The sequence below is a fragment of the Coffea arabica genome, chromosome 5c, assembly GCF_036785885.1.
Source record: "Coffea arabica cultivar ET-39 chromosome 5c, Coffea Arabica ET-39 HiFi, whole genome shotgun sequence".
Taxonomy (NCBI): domain Eukaryota; kingdom Viridiplantae; phylum Streptophyta; class Magnoliopsida; order Gentianales; family Rubiaceae; genus Coffea; species Coffea arabica.
This window is the reverse complement of record NC_092319.1, coordinates 17,799,228-17,811,857: the sequence shown is the minus strand read 5'-3', so window position 1 is coordinate 17,811,857 and position 12,630 is coordinate 17,799,228.

The window sequence follows — 12,630 nt, the reverse complement described above, 5'->3', positions numbered from 1 at the left end:
TTTCTCAACTTGGCTTGCATCACATAAAGGGTACTATGCTTTTTTCCTCTGACAACAACGAGATTTCCTTTGCTGAGTTTCTATTTGCCTCCACCTTGCGAACTATGGTAGCCCTCATCGTCAAGTTTTCCTGTAAAAATAAGATTAAGGCGAATATCAGGAACATGTCAAATATTTCTCAAGATCAGTTGGCATGCTGTATCTGTGTCCAAGTATATGTTTCCCATGCCAACAATTTTGCACGAGACCTCATTTCCCATCCTAACATAGCCAAAGTCTCCTTCGTTGTAGGTTGAGAAGAAATGCCTGTGTAGAGTAACATAGTAGGATGCACCCGAATCAACTACCTAATCACTGTCATAACAGATAATATTCACCTAACCATCATCACAGAACACAAACATATCATCATGAGCTGCCACAACTGCTGTAGTCTCTTCATCTCCTTTTTCTTCGCCTTGCCCTTTTTTTAAGCTTGTTTCCATTTTAAAATTCTGCACTTCTTCATATAATGCCCTTTCTTTTTACAATAATACAAGGCAATATTTTTCACGACTTAAATTTGCCTCTGGATTTGTCATTCCTGTTGTGGAGTTCTCTACTTTTGCTTCTCCCTCTTCTTTCTTTTTTTTTTGTCACCAAGGTCTAGGATTCAAAGACAATTCCTTGTTCTTTCCTCCTAAACTCTTCATTCATCACGGCCTCTTTTATAATAGCTATGATCAACACACAATTGGGAGCTGAATTGCTGACGGAGACCACCATGATTTTCCAACTATCCGGTAATGAACTGAATAATAATAGAGCTTGCACTTCATCATCCAAATTCAAATTTAACATAGTTGCCTGGTTTATCAATTCTTGAAAATTACTCAAGTGTTCAGTCTGAGTAATCTGCTTCAGACAACTAGCCTTGTTCAAACCGGTCTTCCGTTCATAAATACTCTCGAGTTTTTTTTTATAATATATCGCCTCTGGTGTCATTAGCAAAATATTGAAAAATACTCTGATCAATCCATTTTTTAATATTACCAACAATTTTTCTGTGTATAACAGTCTATTTTTCATCACTCATATCACTCGGTCTACCCTTATCCCCTAGAACAGGTTCAAACAAGTCTCTACAATACAGATAGTCTTCCATTCTAGACTTTCAAATCGGATAATTAGTTGCATTTAATTTTATCATACAACCACTATCCGAATCATCCATTTTTAACTAGTACAACTGAGCAGTCCAACCTGACTGATCTGATACCATTTTGTTGGAAAAGGGGTATTGGTGCAAGCACATAATATCAGAGTTAGCCCAGGATAAATTACTCTTTCCCCAAATACTAGTTAAAATAGGAATAAATCAAATCATCAAGTAATAATACTAGCAGTGATAATAAAATGCAAGAAAATAAAAGGCACAGGATACCAAGATTTTTTTACATGAAAAATCCAAATTGGAAAAAAATCACGAGATCTAGTTTAGTCAAAAAATCTCCACTATCACAATAATGAGAATACACAGGTCTACCCGAAATATTCTGATGACAATAATATCACCAATATCAACTAAACGAAATTGCTACAAAATCACTCCCAAAAACTGCAACTGTTAAAGAAGTGGGCTTGGAAAAGTGTTACCAAACGAAGAGAAAATCCAAAATATGAACCAATGGATGAGTAAAACTTGATAAGAGGATCGTGTATGTAAAATTTCGTCTCAATCGGGATTCGAATCACCATCCAATCAAGAACTTCAAGTTATTTCTCTCTCTCCTATTTCTCTCTCTTCCTTCTTCACCCAGAGACAGCAAGAGTGGCGGCAGACCTTTTTCTCACACACTAAAAAAGAAAGCTTCTCATGGCTGCTACTTATTTTTTCACTTGAAAACCCTCAAGTCTTTGTCGCGCCCCATTTCTTGAAATTAGAAAAATTGCTTTTGATTCAATTTTTGATTAAAAATAAATTTTTAATTTAAAAAGAAAATGAAAAATATGGGTCTAAATGGGACTTGAAAATGCGACGATTTGGCCCAAAATATAGTTTAAAAAGGGTTTTTTGAATGAAAAAATGGAGTCGCCACTTGGTATAGAGTTAAGATGTATCAAATCACCTAAAAAATGAATTTTTAAAGAAAAAAGTAGAAAACCCTTTTTAAACGACTCCAAATCTACGAAAATCAGAGAAAAAGATTCGGGAGTCACATTTGAAGAAAGGGAAGGCAAGGATAAGAATCCAAGGCACCATTTCAACCTAGCCAAGGCTAGTTGCGCGATATAGTCAAAGATTTTCCTATTTTAACCTAAAAATTTATCACATTTGGATGTACTATATGAATGCAAACTCTAGACCTATGAGGGTATCGGGGGGCAAAATTTCTCTTCAAAACTTAATTGGTACCAGCCAACGTCCAAAGTGGACTTTTTTGAGAGGTCATGAATAATGTAAAACTATGAGACTCTAAAAAAAGAAAAGAAAAATAATAATATACAAATATACATGATCTACAGGAATGCATCATGTCGGGTACGGGGGACTAATGTTCGTGACTCAATTTTCCCTTTAATAGAGGGAATACGAGCGTGCTAAGGTTAGAAAGCCAAACTTGTTCATATCCCAAATCCAAAGGATAATTTCCCTAATCTAATCATGCAAATGTACTAGCCTAGGTCTAATGCTTAAATGAAATGCAAGTCTAATGTCATGTTTCATGCAAAGGGGTAAGTAATATACATATAAGGAAAAATATGGGGAAAGAGATATACGTATAAGGAGGGATGTCATGCAAAAAATGATAAAAGACCCTAAAAAGTGAAAATACGCATGAGATGAAGTGATTTTATCACACAATCATGATCTAACGTGCGGATGGCTCCTAAGCGTCTAGCATTGGACTAGCCATTAACTAACGCTCTCTCACAAGCATTGGACTTGTGAGGGCTCGAGGGGAAGACCATGACTAGCATTGGACTAGCCACGGTTACGTACATTCATTCACATAATCAAATATAATACTAAAGCAAATAGACGTATAAAGCACCTAGTTTCACATAGCACGTAGCACATAAGCATGCTTATCTAGATGCAAGGCCCTAAGAAAGTGAATAACACATAACACATAAGCATGCAAAACATACCAAGCAAATAAAGCAAACAAGCCCTAACTATTACATTGGGGGGAACCCTACTACAATCTAAAAGGGGAAATACATAAATAAATAATTAAAGAAATACCTAACTATTACAAATTTGGCATTCAAGTGCCTTTCAAATGATAGATATACAAAGCTAAAACCAATAAAGCAAATAAATAAATAAATGAAATAAATAAATAAACATCCAAGAGGCATGCAATTAAACACGTAAAGTCACATAGGGCACGTAGGGTCAAATAAAGTAAGAAATAAGGGATAGGGCGTACCTCCCTTGAGTTGGAGCCCTAATGGAGTGAAATTATTTATTTACCCTCCAAAATACAAAGAAGAGGTCAAGGCACCACTTTAATTAACAAATAATCACAAAAGATAAAAATATACATGAAATTGAATCAATTAAATCATGTAGACAATCCACATTTAAGAAGTCAAAAGAAGAAAGGACTTGATTGCAAAAATTAACAAATCTTTGGGGTCAAAATTAAAAAAAAAAGTTTAGGGACCTATCTGCAATTAAATTAGGGACCCAATTGAAAGCATTGAAAGTTTATAGGGCCATAGTGAAATTAAAGAGAAGTATAGGGACTGCTCCGCAAATTCATTCTTTGGTTTCTTAATGGATCAGCAATGGGCCATTTTATTCACTTCTTGGGCCAAAAACCCTCTTAGCACAGATCGAGACCCAAGCAAAACAGACGGGCTAGCCTACTATTTTGGCCCAAAAATAACCAACCAAACAGATGGGTCTTGATCCTCTGGCCCAAGTCAAAGAACCCAAATAAATAAGCTAAAACTCATTAGCCAATCCCCACCAAACAAACCCTTAACCACAAACAACCCAATTCACAATAACCCAATGAGATAATAAATTCACTAAAACAAATTAAGGGTCAATTATACTCCAATTCATCGAAAGAACATGTCTGGAAATACTCTCAAAATATGAAAAGAAAATGAACACTCAACAAGGATGTGAATGGTTCAATTACAGAAGATTCTGGGCCATAGTGCAATTAGACAAAATTGGGGGGTTGAAATAAAAAAAATCAGAAATTATCCATGCATCTTCTTCACCGTGGTTTTCTGCAACTTTCACAGACCCAACAATAAACATGCCAATATAGTTGCCATCAATTTAGTTCAACTTCAGCTCTAGCCACTCTCAAAAGGAAAGTAAAACTCACATGAATTCCTTTCCATACAATCTCATGTCACTAATTTAATTTCAAACCATAGAATGACGGAATAAAATAGAAGAGGTGCAACCTATCAGTACATCAAGATTTCTCAGACACAAGGAGAGGAACTGGATTGTTCTACCTAACCAGTTTCTTTACACGAAAAATGCAAGCAGAACATATTTCGACAAGAAATTTTCAATTGGGCATTTCGTCGAGCAGGTTGAGGACATTAAAGATTTCACTAATTTTTGTTCTATTGAAGCTACAACTGGCCCCAAAATTATCAAGAAACAAAAGACGAATGCAGCCCAATCAGCACATAAAGCATATGTGTTCAACAATTGTGGACAATCACAGAAAAATGGCAATAACCAATCCACAGAAACATGCTTGGGATTGGGATTTCTAGTGTTTGCACTTGAAGAAGAAAAGGAAGATGACTTACAGAGCTCTTGTTCAGTGAAATTCTGCAAATGATGACGGTGGGTTCCAATGGTGGCAGCGGCTCCGGTTCTTGGGCAGGCGGTTGGCCACTCGTTGGTCACGCTGGAGAAAAAGGGTTGTGGCTGCCTTGTGGCCGCGAGAGAGGTTCCGCGCGGTAATGGCGATGGCGGACAGCGGCGGCGGCGGACGCGGACTGGTGGTGGCTTGGACAGACTTTCCTTGCGTTGTTACTTCGCAGCCTTTGCATCGTGGCTCCCTCCAAACTCTCGGTGGATTCTCCGATGAACTTCCTCAATCTTTCAAACTTCCCCCTTTCCTTTCACTCTATTTTTCCTGCGTTGCTGTAACGACCCCACCGTACCCAGAGGTGTACCAAAAGGTTTAGCAAGCCGTCTGTCTAGCTCGCGCCAGGACTCGAAATCAAAAACTAATAACAACTATTCACACCCATGCGGTTACTATACACTTATATACATACTCAAAAGTTCACTATGTACATCATATACAGCAGCAAAAGTGTTCTATGTACAATTCAAAAGTAGAAGTCCAGCCTACTGCTTCATGCTATCACTACAACTATAACCATAAGGTGGACCCTAAGGTGGGTCCGAACACGTATCACTATTACTATTACACGCATCTCAATTGTCCAAAGAAAGGTATTAAATCTAACTAAACTGGTCGAACGTCCAAATGTGGTCCCCGTGTCGACCCTTGTAAGGAAAACAAAGGGAAGCGGTAAGCTAAACGCTTAGTAAGTACGCAGGGGTAAAAATGTAAATTTCACATGATAGGAGCAATTAAAGTCACATAATGCCAAGTTAAAAGCAAAATAATAACACAGATGTAGGATACAGATTGGCTTCAAAGCCAAGTCGTTTGTCATGATTGACCGCCTGCCGACACTTCGTCGACCGCAACTTATGGTCCGTAGAGTCCCACTTGTCAACCCGCCATCCACCTTAGCACCCACACTGGCCAGTCACCCGCACACACATAATAGCTCGAGCAAGGTTGGTTCATGCACATAGGTTCACATATTTGGTTCACAAACCAATTCACATCCTTAGTTAACCTGATGATCTCAAGTCTAAGTTAGACTAGCTCCGACCAAGCCCCTGCCGGCTCGAATAGTCCAACTAGGTCCTGAGATCGGACCCCACACATATCACATGTCACACATATCACAAATGTCACCCCGAGCTACAAGCTCTAGGGTTCAATCCCAACAGCATGCTATTTACACATATCAAGTACAAGTACAGGTACATTTTAGGGTTTAGGTCGAGTGTAATAAAGTACACCCTCGCCTAAAGTCCCTTTCATTCAAAGCATAACACATAAGGGCGTTGACTTAGACACATAGCCCTAGATACTTACAAAAGTACAAAAGAGCTACAACTAAGCAAAAGCGTCGTCCACTCCGCTAGTGGGCCCCAGCAGCCGCCTCTAGCTCGTCACTGTCTGCAATAGATGATTGCGTCACATTAGACCATAAACGGTTATCAAATAGCAAATCATAAGCAAAACGGCAAAAACGACACGTGCGTGCACGGAAACGACAGACGGAAACGGAAACGGCCGTTAGTGCGGAAATGGCAGATTTGCTACCTCTTTTCATTTTGATCATAAGTTGGGCTACAAGTGTCAGTTTAAGGCATATGAGATGCCGTTTCGAAGCTAAGAGGATACACTATAACTTTTGTGAAGACCTCAAGAACTGAAACTGGGATCTTCAGTACCAAAAGAACCAAACAAATTGGGTCACGAAAGCTGTCCAAGGTCAAATGGTCAGTTTCAGGGGTGCTGGCCATTTTATATGCTACACATATCCAATTGATCTGAAACTTGACAGTTAGAAAGTTCATTCCAAGATGAACAACTTTCATGAAGGCTGGAAAACCTGAATCCAAACGTAAATAGGTCATCTAGACCAAAACAGGTTCGGACAGATTAAGGTCATTTTCGCGGACAGGCCCTGTTTGATTGGCTATATCTCAGGTTTTATAAATCCGATTCATGAAATTCCAAAGGCGTTGGAAAGCTCTGATATAGAGCTATAAGTTTGGTGTTTTGGTCAAGAGCCCGATCAGCGTGTAACCTGGTCAAATTCGAAACCAAAGTTCCAGCTGTAAACTGTCCTGGTTTGCTGTTTTGCTGGACTAACGCGCGCAATCGCGTGAAACGAATTCGCACCACACACACAAGATTCTAAGCCATGGCTACACCATTCTAACACATATAAAGCACTCCCTAATTGCCCTAACAAGACTCCCGAAATACCTCATGAAAACAGCCCCCTAAACCCTAACCTTTTCTAACCAAAAGGCAAGTTCTACATTCATTAACATTTCTAACCAAAGCTAATCATATCTAACCAAGGCATAACCATTGAAGCCCTAATCAAACCCAAAACATCAGCCCCTCAACCTAGGGTTCCTTACCCAAATTTCGGACACCATCACACCTCACCCAACAAACGAAATTAATAACTTAAGCAAGTCATTTACAAGCTCAATTTCACCACCAAAGCATTAATCTAACATAAACCCTAATTTGTCTTATCTTGGCTGAAATTCAAGACATCCAATTTGAGCAAAATTAAACCATAAGACCACTCCAAATGCAAGCCAAACAACATGAATTCACCATAACATAACACAACAAGAATCAACAATTTCAAAGGCTACAAGCCTTCATCCTCCAAGCAACTTTCAAGAGGAGTTTCTTACCTCCAACTAAGATGTAGTACAAGAGTAGGACAACCTCCACCAAGCTCCAAGATGCTCCTAGCAAGCTTCAAGCCCAAAGATGAAAGTTCTAAGTGCAAGAATTTTGCAAAGTTTCTTCTCCTTTTCTCTTGTCTCTCTCTCGGCTCACTCTCTCTTTCTTTCTCTTGTTGTTTTGGCTTATGACACTTATGTCTTATGACTTAAGGGTTATAAGACAAACCCATCCAACAACTAAAGATATTTTCCTACATCAACCAATCACAAAATATGTGATACCCCAACTTTTAGGATCATTTTTTGATTAGTCTCAAAGAGGATATTACAGTTTCTTTAGTTTATTTTTTTTATTTTAAAAACATTATTTTGTTCTAAAGAAGAAACTAAAGTTATTTCTTTGGGTTGATTTAAAACCTTGTTTTATTTTAAAAGACTAGAAACCCTAAAAGGTTAATCGAAACCCTAGTTTCAATTGTGATTGACCGTTTTCTCAAATTTCTCATATTTCAACCGAAACCCTAAATTCAATGTGTGGAATTGTAAAACCCTCACTTTTCTTAAAAATGCCCTTTTATTTGGAAATTATTACTCTATACCATATTGCTACTTAATCACCCTAGAAAAAGTGCCAATGATCATAGAAAATTAGGATTTTCATTTCCGATTTCAATTTGAAGTGAAATAGGGTTTTTGTGTATCCGTCGTGTAATTATCCGGTACGGAGCGAGGATCAAATTTGGTGCTTAAGAGTGACTTTTGGATGAGGAAATATTATATGATTAGAAGAGATGATAAAAGGTTAGTGATTAGAAAGTAAAAACCCTAGTATACGCGATTTAAGAAAAATCGGCTCGAACCGACGGGTACCGTTTGTTACCGGGTAAACACACCACTTGACCCATACTTTATTACCTTAATTTTCTTATTTTATTTCAGCTAATTAACCCTCAAAATATCTCATACATCAGCCACAATATTTGACCAAGAAAACAAGAGAGAAAAGAAAAAAATTTGACTTCCAATCCAAGGGTGACATGTGTCCACTTTGACCCAACTTACTTGCTATCATTTTAACCTTCTTTGAAGCTTCAATTGCACTTCATTTCAGCCTCTATTTCTGCCATATGAACCGTGAGAAAGAGAGGGAAAAGCCAAGAGAAAGAAATCATAATCCATCTTGAGTTTGGTCCACTTAAGTGAAAAAACAAGAAATCTAAACCGATTAATCAATAGTTTGAGAGCTTGGGAAGCTTAAGGAACCAGAAATTTCAAGAGGAGGTGAAGTATTACTCTTGCAAGCTTCATTTGTTGAGGTATTTGCTGCCTATACTTGCTATATGGATGATATATGTTGTATCTAAGCTTATATAAGTGGTTGTAGTGATGATTGGAGCAAGAAATGAAGAAAGTTTCATTGAATCCCAAAAATTCCAGGTTTCTAGAAAATTTCCCCTTTTTCTGTCCGGTTTTATTGCATTATGTTAGAGGCCGAATTGGCCTTAGCACAAAACATGAAAGTTGTATAGAATGGTATTTTATAGGTGTTTACAAAATTTCACCTCAATCGGAGCAACATATCCTGTTAAAATACCAAAATACCCTCGCTGTTCTAGGTTACATTCCAGAGTTCCGCGTGGACAGCTTAGTCTATTTGGTTGTGTTTATTCACTATAATCTGTTTGGATTTAGCCATTTGCCAAAACATGAAAGTTTTAGTACCCTGTCTTAGATTTTCAACGCCACCAAGAACGTCTTAAACGGACCTCGGTAGACTGAGATAGGGTCATTTGAATACAGTATGGTTGATTAGCCGAATAGTTGGAACCAGGTTATATGAATTGGGAATTTGATTAGGTTACACTGAAAATTAGACTAAGTGATTTTCATGAAAATTGTAGGCCTCCGTCTTAGCTTCGAATTGGTATAAGTTGTACCTCAATCCAATAAGCGTAGCCTCGGATGTGCCTGTTCCGCAAAAACCCGTCAAATCTGTCTTCTATAAGCTTTGTTTCCGCACTTGATATTAGCTTAATCTTTGTTCTTGTATTGTTTTAAGCCTATGGAATGGCTATTGAACTGACTTTGAGTTATGGATAACTTTGGGTTGGATTGAGTAAGATAATGAAGCCATAAATGGCTGGAAAAATAGGTAAATACAAAGGGCGTGCTGCCCAAATTTTCGCTCGAGGGCTAAGTTTCTATTTGAATTTGTATATTTTCGTTTGGCAAATACTATGACCATTTTACCATTCCGTTTTACCATTCCAAAACATGATACCTCTTCGATTTGAAACGCCAGATGTTTACTTACTCCGTACCCAAAATATAGAGGTATGATTTAGGATTTTCTCGGCCACAAGTGAACCACGTTTAAGTGAGGTTTTAAGTGTGAATGTAAGGCAGTATTATCCTCCTTTTCACATGATTTTATCATGACGTGTAGTCTATACTAGCTGCTTGGGTATGAGGTGATTTTGAACTATCTAAACGATTCCTAAAACAATATTTTTAGCCTATCTCGTTGGAGTCCGAGTTGTCTTTGATCCAAGTGTTTTCCGCCGGACATTTTATAACCCGCTTGAGTTAGTTTTGTATTTGGTTTATGAAACCCTAGTTATTTTCGTCCTCCGATCCAAATATCCCCTTTTCACTATAAAGGCGTCTTTATACGTTTTACTTATCAATTGCCGGTTTTTCTTTGATTTCACTGACTTGTTTGTGCTAGATAAATTGTAATATTCTTTCTCATTTACTCTTAGGTTTTCTCGGTGACTAAGGTAATATCCGGAAGGGTATTTGCACGTTGTTTTATGTAAATAGGTGAGTGTTCCTTGTTTGATATGCTTCATGATTATATGGCTTGTATGAATGATTGATAACATGTTAAATGCTTTCAATGATTGCCAAAACGAGTTTTCGAGACGAGTGTGTACTTTATCGCACTCAGCCTAAATGATTGTGAAATTTTAATGATTGAACGATTGAAATGTTAGTTGTGCATGAATGTAAGCCTTTTGGCTGAACTGGCCACTGCCCCTTGTTACCGGTCGTCTCGAGCCAGAAGCGGACTCGGTCGGACGATTAGGGACCTGGGTGAACGTTTTGGTATACTCGAGTATTATCTTGTAGGTTGGTGGAGGTTGGTGGAGCCTGGACAATGTCCGGGATGGGGTGAATGAATGAATGAACGAATGAATGAACGAGGGGTTTTACTTATACAAAATGCATTTTCAAATGATTGAAGGTATAAGGGAATGAAAAGAGAATGAATGAACGAACGAACGAACGAATAGCTCCATATGAGCCCGTATCCTTTTAATGAATGTGTTTATCTCTTTATCTTATCTTTGTATCTTGAATTATTGGCTACGTGTAATGAATGCACCGAACTTCTTGTTTGCCTATGTGATCGGAACCTCACTGAGCTTTCCATCTCATCCCTTTAGTTTTGTTTTCCTTAACAGAGGAAGGCGAGCAAGGACGAGAGCCTGTATAGACTAGTTTGGTCTAGCTCTTGGTTTTCTGTTGTAATGGTTCTCGCCCTAGTGCTTGGCACGGGCTGGTTGTATGGTGAATTGAGAACCTTTGTATATTTGACGGTTGTACTTCCTCTTGAGATAGCAATGTATATAAGTTCCGGTTTAAGTTTTGACTTCTCGTACTATTTATTCCTGTGGTCGAATTCGGGTTTTGATTAAACTTGTAATGAACTGGATCTTTGTTTTACTCTTCTTGAGGTTTTATTTCTGATTCGTTTGAGTGAACGACTGAGACCCGGCGAGAGTTGGGCAGGCGGTCCGCTGAACCCTTTGGTTCGCCTTAGGGGGAGGTGGGGCTGTCACAAAATAGCATAGGAATTGCCTTTAAGTCCTTGCAACCTTGTCTTGCCAAATCCTCCACTCTTGCCCTAATAACTTTCATTTTCTATCATTTTACTCCATAGGACTTAATCTTAGCTTAATCCAAATGTCATAATCTCACTTAGCAATTGCACTAATCACCCTTAAACCTTACTTACCTATTCTAAATCAATCTTTATCACACTTAAAATCAACCAAATAACCACTTTTATGTCAAGGCCAAAATTAGAGTATAAACTAACTTAAACACTTTAAACCAAGGGTTAACTAGAGTTTCTCCTCGTTTAGGGTTTTCTAACCTTTTAAACCCACTTAACCTTATATCAATCCATACAAACACATACCTACTCATGTCTAATACACATTCAAACATGCAATTGCAATAGAAATGGCTATCTAGGGTTTCGCTTAAAAATTTTTTATTTTTGAGCAATTAGGGTTTCTCAAATTCCCAATTAGGGATTTTCGGATTATTTGGAATAAAATCACACTAACTTATTATTTTCATATAAAATCACAATTTAGGGCAACCGGGGTCTCACAGTTGCTCCGCTTTCTTTTCCTACCCAAGTCATTTTTCGTCCACCGCCCACTCTCAGCCATCCCATTTTCTAGCTCTCTTCTTTTCCCTCTGCTTTTCTTTCCTAGCCCAGCCGTCAATTCCTTTTCCTTCTACTCTCCCTCTGCCCTCTGTTTCTAGTTCTCTCCTTTACCGAGGACCTTTTTTTTCTTCTTTGTTTCTTAGCCTTTTTCTTCCCTTAATTCCTTTTCTCAAGCCCGTAGCTTCCTTCCCCCTCTCAGCTGTCCAAAACTATCTCTCAAAACCCTAGCGGACCTTCTGATTTTTCTCTCCCTCGACTCTCAACTCTCTCGGCCCTCAACCCCATTTTTTTTTATCTGGTCCCTCTCTGTTTCTTTCTTTTTTTGTCTTTTTTTTCTCTCCGTCCCACTTCCAGACCAGAAATCTCCTCCATTTTCTTTTGGTCCATCCCCTTTTCTTTGCTTTCCCTCAGCCTTTTGCTTCCTTGCCTAGTTTTTCATTTTGCCCCGTTTTTCTCTACCACTGTTCGCTGCTGTCTCATGCCTTTAAAGGCATCCAAGAAACTAAACCTAAGATGGAAGGCTAAGATTTCAAACCCCAAAATACGTTTATGTGTCTTGATCTTGTCCTTTTGATTTTTTCAATGAATTAAATAATAATAAAGCAATTTTCTTAACAAAAATGAAAATAAGATGAAACAAACAAAAAAATAACAATAATAAAAT